Below are 8,221 nucleotides of genomic sequence, written 5' to 3'. Positions count from 1 at the left end.
ATGACTACCTACATAAATGTTCTTATCTTGTAAATAATCTTGTTTAATTTCAGCGTGTGTCTTGGAGAGTTGTGTCTGTCAGGTAGTTGACTGTGTTTTTGTCTAGGACACTGAAGACATTCTCCAGCCTCTCCTCCACTCCATTAGGCTGTAAGTGGAGGCGGAAGTGCATGAAATGTGTGTGTGTGTGTGTGTGTGTGTGTGTGTGTGTGTGTGTGTGTGTGTGTGTGTTGTGTGTGTGTGTGTGTGTGTGTGTGTATGTGTGTTGTGTCGATACATGTGTGTGTTTCTGGTGCGTGGGGTGTCACTTCGGCTGTATTGGGGTCAGGTTGGGAAATATAGAAGCTTCCAGGCACTCAGCACATAATTGAAAATCTATTTCGCTCAAAGTGAGGAGAGGGAACGAAAGAGCGAAAGAACAAATGAAAGAGGGGGAAGACTGACGGAGGAGGAGGAGGAGGAGGGGAGGTGGGGGGACAGGTGACCAAAAGATAATGGTGAGGGGGAGGAGGAGAAACGGAATGAAGGAGATATTATTTCAGAAAGTGGAGTGTGGAAGACGCTGGAGGTGAGGGAAGGACAAACCTGGGTGGTGGAGGGTGACGACGCTTCACCGCCGTCCTAAGTGGATAAAAAGCAGAAGAGACGGTTCATTTTTCTGTCCTAGTAAAGACTTCCTCCCTGTATTATCCCGTCCCTACTGATCTGTCACAGCGTGTTCCTTTTTCTGCGATCTCTTCTTGAAACTGACACCATGGCCATCTGAAGTAAACGAATGTATCACATACAGGAGTACAATATATTTAAATATAGCAAAAATAAGTGTGTTTTGGTATATGTATTTGCGCGATTTAACATATTTTTGTCGAAGGTTTCACTTCAGTGATCCGTCAGTAGAATGTATATATACGTAATGAACAAAAACACTGTATATAAGAAGTGAATGTGACGTCACCTATTGGCTTGTGGATTGCCGTTTTGACGCTCTGAATTCGTCATTTTGGCTGCCGCCATCTTGGATTTTTGGAGCAGGAAGTGACCATTTTAGCTAGTGGAGATGCACAAACGGTATGCGGTCCCAATATTTTGATTATCCTCAACTCTGCTGACGTCCTCATGCTAACATTGTTTGCTGCAGCTGCTTCCTCCATCGCTCCAAAACTCGCTGATCGGCTCCTTTTCCTCCAAATCCAACTGTACAAGCACTTCTTATAAATGTGTCCACTCCTTTACAACCGAACTGTTAAAAGCATCGAAATTGCAAGATGGCGTTTACACACCCTTAACATGCATATTACACCTCACTGTATTGACTTTGCAGTCAGGTTTACAGTGTTTGCTGCGGTGTTTTACTGCTTTAATGACGGGCCGTTGAGCCTCTCAAGGGGCGTGTTTGTTTCGTCATGTGAGAGCGTCATTCTGTCGTTACCGACGAAGCTTTTTGGTGCAAATGACTTTGAGGAAAAGCTTGTGTTTTTTTGTTTTTTTTTACGACCACCAGCAGCTGTGAAATTGTCACTACTCTCACACCTACCAGACTTCTTGGATGAATGGCAACTGCGTTTGTTGTAAACAGCTTCACAATAAGAGGAAAATACTGATGTTTTTAAATCAATATGATCTCTTTCATGAGTAGCATTGTTTTTTCTGGGTCTATAAACGGATATTTTTTTATTTAAATCGCTCAAAATAACCGAACCAAAACATTACAAACATAAATCTGGCCTGTTTCTCACTTTAGCTTTTTTCTATTCTGGTTGGTTTGTATATTTCTATACTTCGTCATAAAATTCGCTAATGCCTCATCTTGACCCTAATCCTTTTGCTTAATGTAAACATACAGTAACTCTCTATTCTTTATAAAAATGTCCTTACTCTCAAGGTCTGAAACTCAAGTTGGTCTCCAAGAGGATAAAAGTACAATAGCATGAAGCTTTGGTGAATTATTTATTATAAGAGCAGAGTTTTTGGCATTCCAATAAACTGAAATTGCACTTTTTAATTAGTGGAGCAGCAACAACGAATAACAAGCCGACCACAGAAACACTGACATTCCAATGCAACACTTCACCTAATTAAAGCCACAAATATTGAATCTGTGAAAGTGAAAGGACAGGAATTGGAGAGGCAACAAGGGGGAAAAATGAGAACAGATTATATTGTTCACTGCTGTGGAGAGCTAAAATGAGAATAGAGTTAATAGAAGTAATATTAAAGTTATCCTTTATCTATATAATTTTGTTTCTCTTTATGTGTGTGCCTGTTCAGGTGAGGACAGCCTGGAGATTTGGCATAAAGAAGAACACAAAGCTTCAGGGAGGAGAGTGAATACTAGCTGGAAGTGACAGGAAGCGAAAGCTGCAAGTTAAAGAGTGAAGATGAAGACGCTTTGAATTGATGACAGAATTAAAAAGCTGTAGAAAACATCTGGAGAAGACAAAATTATGAACTGATTTTTGTGATCGGCATTAAAAAAAGTCATAACTTTTATATGCTGAGTACATTAAAGGCCAGCGTCTGCAAAAAAAATGTAGATGTATGTGTCCGCAACACTTATGGGTGGTGTTTTGATTAAATACTTTATTGCTCATCATTGATAATTTAGGGCTAGGATGTTATCATGTCTTTTGGGATGGTTTACCTGCTGGAAACTGGATCGTATCAATGTTCAAACAGCTCTGACACGTTTGTAGAAATCGTATCCTCAAATGTTAAAAAGCCACAGCCATATATTACACTTGACTACAATAGGCTTAATATTTATATAATTGTTGCAATGTTTAATAAAACATTAACTAATCAAATATAAGCATATATTTTAGTAATTATTCGAAACTATTATGCTTCTTTCTTTTTTTTTAGCTAAATCACCGTTCGCTAAGCGCCAGCACCCGCTGCTGCTCTGCAAAGAGCTACGTTAGCGTGGAGCCCACACTGTCACTAGCTGCACTCCCTGCATAAATACTATCTAGTTTTTGGAAAACAAAAAAGCAATTTCAGAGAGAAGCAGACAGAATGGTCTACAATATACATTTGAAGGGATATATCCAGGATGTCGTTTTTACATTCAGCATACCTTCAGTAGCTAGCGTAGCATTGAAGTGCTAACGCTAGTTAATGATGTGCTAACTTACTCTGCTAATGTTAGCGCCACAGGTTTTTACGTTTTACCGTGACTAGCGACAAAATCCACAAAACCAGCCTGAAAGTCAAGAAAATCGGAAACGGTTACATGAAAATCTTTCGAGCAGAATCTGATAGATGTCGGACCCTGGTCAGAGTTGGCCGAAGCTACGCTATGATTGGCCAATCCCCATTCAAGGGGGGGACTTAGGGAAAGATCAATTATGGGCAAAATCGTGATGCAAAATATATTACATTACATTACATTACAGTCATTTAGCAGACGCTTTTATCCAAAGCGACTTACAATCAGTAGTATATTACATATCATTCACCCATTCACACACTGATGACAGGCTACCATGCAAGGTGCCACCATCAGACTCTAACTAACATTCATACAACATCCAGTCCACACCGATGGCAAGCCTTCTGGAGCAACTTGGGGTTAAGTGTCTTGCCCAAGGACACATCGACTGCCGAAGCCGGGTATCGAACCACCGACCCTCTGATTGGAGAACTACCTTGCTCTCCACTACGCCACAGCCGCCACTTTCTATTAAAAATAGAACCACCAAGAAAACAATTTAGCTCTTCTGACCACAAGTCTACATGTCTGTATGTGTGTGAGAGACGGATGAATGAGGGGATGAATGGTGTGTGCGCGCCTACGGCCTCTTCATCTCATCAGTAGAAATCTATTCTGCTCAGACTCATCCAATAAGGTGGGTAATGATACTCCACTCCAATATTGGGACCATCCAAATTGAACACATTTAAACTTTAATGCAAGTCAAGTCCTGGGGAGAATGTAATCTGCCCCACTTAGAGAATGTGTGTGCGTGTGTGTGTGTGTGTGTGTGTGTGTGTGTGTGTGTGTGTGTGTGTGTGTGTGTGTGTGTGTGGACCCGTGTGCATCTGTTTCTGTGTAATGTAAAGCACTTCTTTTCTCCGATGCTCCTCTAATGAATTTAAACATGTTGAGTCCGTTTCAGGTAGAAGGTGAGAGGAGGAGGTGTGTAATCGGTTGAAACAACCGTGTTTCTATGTTTAGAGGCTCCAGCTGAGAGGAGATCCACGATGAGAAAAACACATTGCACACCTCTCAACCCTCACCCCAATTTCACACTCTCTTTCTTGTTTCCTGTGAAGGTACAGAAGTTTGGAAGTTTGTTTTTGTTTTTATATTTACGTTTTAATCTATTTTGGACCAGCGATTTTATTATCACTACATAAATCAAGCAAATATTAACAAAACAATTTCTTTTTAGCGTTTTTTTATCTATCTATCTATCTATCTATCTATCTATCTATCTATCTATCTATCTATCTATCTATCTATCTATCTATCTATCTATCTATCTATCTATCTATGATGCCTCTTAATTATTTAAACTTAACTTATTTAAAGCTGACTTGTTACAGTAAACATAGCTTTTTCTCATGTATAATACAAAAAAACTGATCTATTTCAAGTAGGATGTGCTAGTTTTGTAGGAATGCATAGTGTTTAGTTCCAATTAGCAAATATTAGCATACTAACACGCTAAATTAGGTAGTGGAAATGGCAAACATCAGACACAAAAACAATAAACATTAAATAAAATGAACATAATTTAATGAACAGGAATTGTATAATTATTAAAAAATCACTTACATATTTTTTTAAACATTTTTAAAGATATATTTCATCTTTTATAACGGTAAAAAAAATATTTTAGTCTTATTGGAGACATTAGGGTGTGAAAATCTGATAATGTGAATTAGTTTTTCTTCATTTTTGTTGCATTGTTAAATATGTATGCACCTACATAGAGTATGGGATCTGGTTTGTTATAATTTATGGGGTCATGAACCTTAGATACATGCAGGCTGGACTTATTGGTAGGAATGATACAATAATGAAAAACTTAATTATGAGGTGTTGTATAGACTTTTTTTTAAATACTACAGGAGCAGCTTTTACAAATATTTTAGTCTCTGTTGAGTCTATAATTAAATTTGTGGGTTTGTGTCTGTGTGTGTAAGTCATAAATCTTAGCGTGTTTGTGTGTGGAGGGAAAGTGTTGTGATTGATTATTTAGACACGTTGAGAGCCGCCCCGACTCTGTGTGCGTCCACAGCTCGAACCTCCGTCTGCAGATACAAACCTGTGTGGTGTTTTACCAATAATCCATGAAGAATCCTCTTCCTCCTCCATTTCCTCTTCCTCCCAGGATGTCAGGGTCACATCAAAGGAGGAGCAGCGCCCTTTGACCCCTTTGACCCCAGTTTAGCAGCTTTACGAGCGAGCAGGGCGAGAATCCATTAGCTACAGCAACACCACCATCATCAACAACAAGGGCGACGAAGAGGAGAAGATTTAAAATGGAGGAAATGCTGTTAACTGTGAAAGAAACAATGTTAACGTCATCATTTCTTACATTAAAGGATGTAAAAATAACAATAACATTACATTCAATTCTGATTATAATTATTTTAATAAAAGAAAAGAAGAAAACTTAATGATTACACCAAGTGTGTCATCGTTTTTTTTTTTGTGTTTTATGTTTGTGTATATACTTTAGCATTTAATATTTCATGTGTACATAATAGTTAAATGTTTATCCTTATCCTCTGTTCTTCTTTGTTCTCTTTGTTTTTTGTTTCTGTGTATGTACAATAGTGAGCAGAAGATACCGTAGTCAAATTCCTTGTATGCATACGCACACACGGCCAATAAATCTCATCCTGACAACAACACTAAGTGATTTGTTCTGATTGCATACATTACCTCTTCTTTTTTTTTGCCATTTTTACATTTCAACGACACAATTATTTGGTACCTGAAAAAAAAACCCTGATGGGATTAGATTCCTTGTTTTAATGAAAAATGGCAGGGCAAACTGAATGGAGCTCAAAATGCTGAGTGCCGTGTGTGCGAGTGCATTTCTGTTCGTAAATGTTGCTAACCTGCATTTAAAGCAGCCCTCGGCGTTGCTCCCCTGTTTTTGTCTTTCTCACAATGAGTAACTTATCTAAACCATCTCCTCTTCAACGCTCAACTTCAACCGCCTATTTATCCATTTTGGGTTGCGCGCAGCCCGTCGTTAGTATTCCAGTACACACCTCGACGAAGCCATTATCATAAAAAACACACACATTCACATGCAGATGGATGGCTCTTAGCCTCTTAGCTCGGCAGCTAATGGCGCTAGCCACTTAATTAAGGTCACTTATGGACAAACTCTGTTAGCACGGGCACTAATAAGTACTGCCCAGACAATGGGATTGTGTGTGCGCGTGTGTGAGTGTGTGTATGGTAATGATATTGCTGTAAAGCCTGACCTGCAGTCTCCATTACCTCCATCTTATTGAGTGGTTTGTTTTGCAGAGTGGCTCTTAGAGGTGGGTATCATTGAAATGTTCCCAGATGGACAACTGGACACTTTAGGAAATGCATCACAATACATTTTGGGCTGAAGTGTCTGTGTGTGTATGTGTGTGAGTGTGTGTGTGTGTGTGTGTGTGTGTGTGTGTGTGTGTGTGTGTGTGTGTGTGTGTGTGTGTGTGTGTGTGTGTGTGTGTGTGTGTGTGTGTGTGTGTGTGGTCCAGTTAAGAGGCACCCAGAGGCAGAAAAAAAGAGATAAAGCGTGTGCAGTTTTTCTCACCAGAACCCATGTGGAAACCGAATATCCGGCACGTCGCTGATTTATAGCGACCCTGTTCTTCCTCCTCTTCTCCCTCAGTCCTTTTGCGTCTGTCCTCCCTTTCCGGAGCCTCTTCTCAAGTTGCCTCATCTAAAAACAATTAGTTCCCCCAAGAAGGCTGACCAACCAGCCGGGTTAGGGAGAGTTTGTGTGTGTGTGTGTGTGTGTGTGTGTGTGTGTGTGTGTGTGTGTGTGTGTGTGTGTGTGTGTGTGTGTGTGTGCGTGTGTGTGTGGCGTCGTCCCGCTGGGGAAGCGTAACGTTGCTCTCTAACGTGGCCAAACAGGATGCTTCCGAAAACCTGGTGACCTTTGACCTCCAGCAGTGAGGATGAGAGAGATCCTGCTGCTTAGTGAAGGATGTAAGGAAGCACTTCTGGGTCCAGTTAGTACAGTATGTGTTTCAAATCCACTACCTGGATGTACTGTAAGTAAATGTCAATAGGTTTATATTCTTTTACAAGTATCACAATTAAGTTGTATTGTGTGTCTTTTTCCCAAAAATAATGGATTGCGTTGTGTTGAATCTTATCTCTCATCCTATCGTATCTTTTCCTAACGTCACATAAAGTTACCTAACATCTCAAATCAGTAAATCTTACCGTACCATATTAGATATTATTTTGATGTAGCATACCATAAAGTATGATTATGTGCCTTGTTTTCTGCTACTGTTCTTTTCAAACCTGACCTAATGAAACTACTACGTAGCTCATAGTGTCGTGTTGTATCTTATCAAATCCTATTGCATCTTAATGTATTTTATTCTTAATGCAATGTAACATAATGTGAAATAAGTAATGAGAAATAAGTAAGGGATAATGCCCTTTGAGGTGTCCATTATTTGCTGATAATGGACACCTCAAAGGGCATAATCCTGCTTATATCATGGTCACTTGCAAAAGTGAAACTAAAATAAAGACTATTTATTTATATTTTTATGTGTTTTGAAACCAAAATCTAAAGTTTTTCACAAGCTATAACTCTGTTTCTGAGGCAACGCATGAGGGTTTGCTCATACCAGGAACAAGTGTTACCATCCCATAATGTTATTACGCAATGGAAACTTTGTTGACTGATTTAGTAAATAGGACGGACCTTAGATACGACGTGGCAACGGGACATATTTCTAGTCCACTCGGCTCACAGAAACATTTGGCTCAACTACGAGCCAGAAAGCTAACGCTATGCTAGCAAGATCCAGTCAAGTCAACGATGAGAAGCCTCATAATATACTCTGAACTTTTTATGATTTAGAAAATAATGTCTGCCTCTTTAGTTATTTTCATATATTAGGACAACTTGTCATGAATCTTCACTCACATACAATATCATATTGTCCATTGTTGTGTCGTATCAAGTCCTATTGAATTATACGATGTTGTATTATACTGTACTGTAATATCATTTCT

General features: G+C 39.3%; 1 long non-coding RNA gene across 3 annotated transcripts in view; it reads left to right on the top strand.

Annotated features, from left to right (window-relative positions):
• Positions 1-5,477, top strand: part of LOC129096466 (uncharacterized) — a 32,191-nt gene extending 26,714 nt beyond the window's left edge. For 2 of the 3 annotated variants that reach the window (XR_008531430.1, XR_008531428.1), the window contains one exon: positions 5,340-5,477. This is a non-coding gene — a long non-coding RNA (uncharacterized LOC129096466). Of the gene's footprint in view, positions 1-2,268; positions 2,507-5,339 lie in introns of those variants that run through there. The other variant, XR_008531429.1, reaches the window with a different exon arrangement.
• The last annotated feature ends 2,744 nt before the right edge of the window (positions 5,478-8,221 follow it).

Source organism: Anoplopoma fimbria, chromosome 9 (assembly GCF_027596085.1).
Source record: "Anoplopoma fimbria isolate UVic2021 breed Golden Eagle Sablefish chromosome 9, Afim_UVic_2022, whole genome shotgun sequence".
NCBI lineage: Eukaryota > Metazoa > Chordata > Actinopteri > Perciformes > Anoplopomatidae > Anoplopoma > Anoplopoma fimbria.
This window is presented reverse-complemented; position numbering and strand designations above follow the sequence as displayed.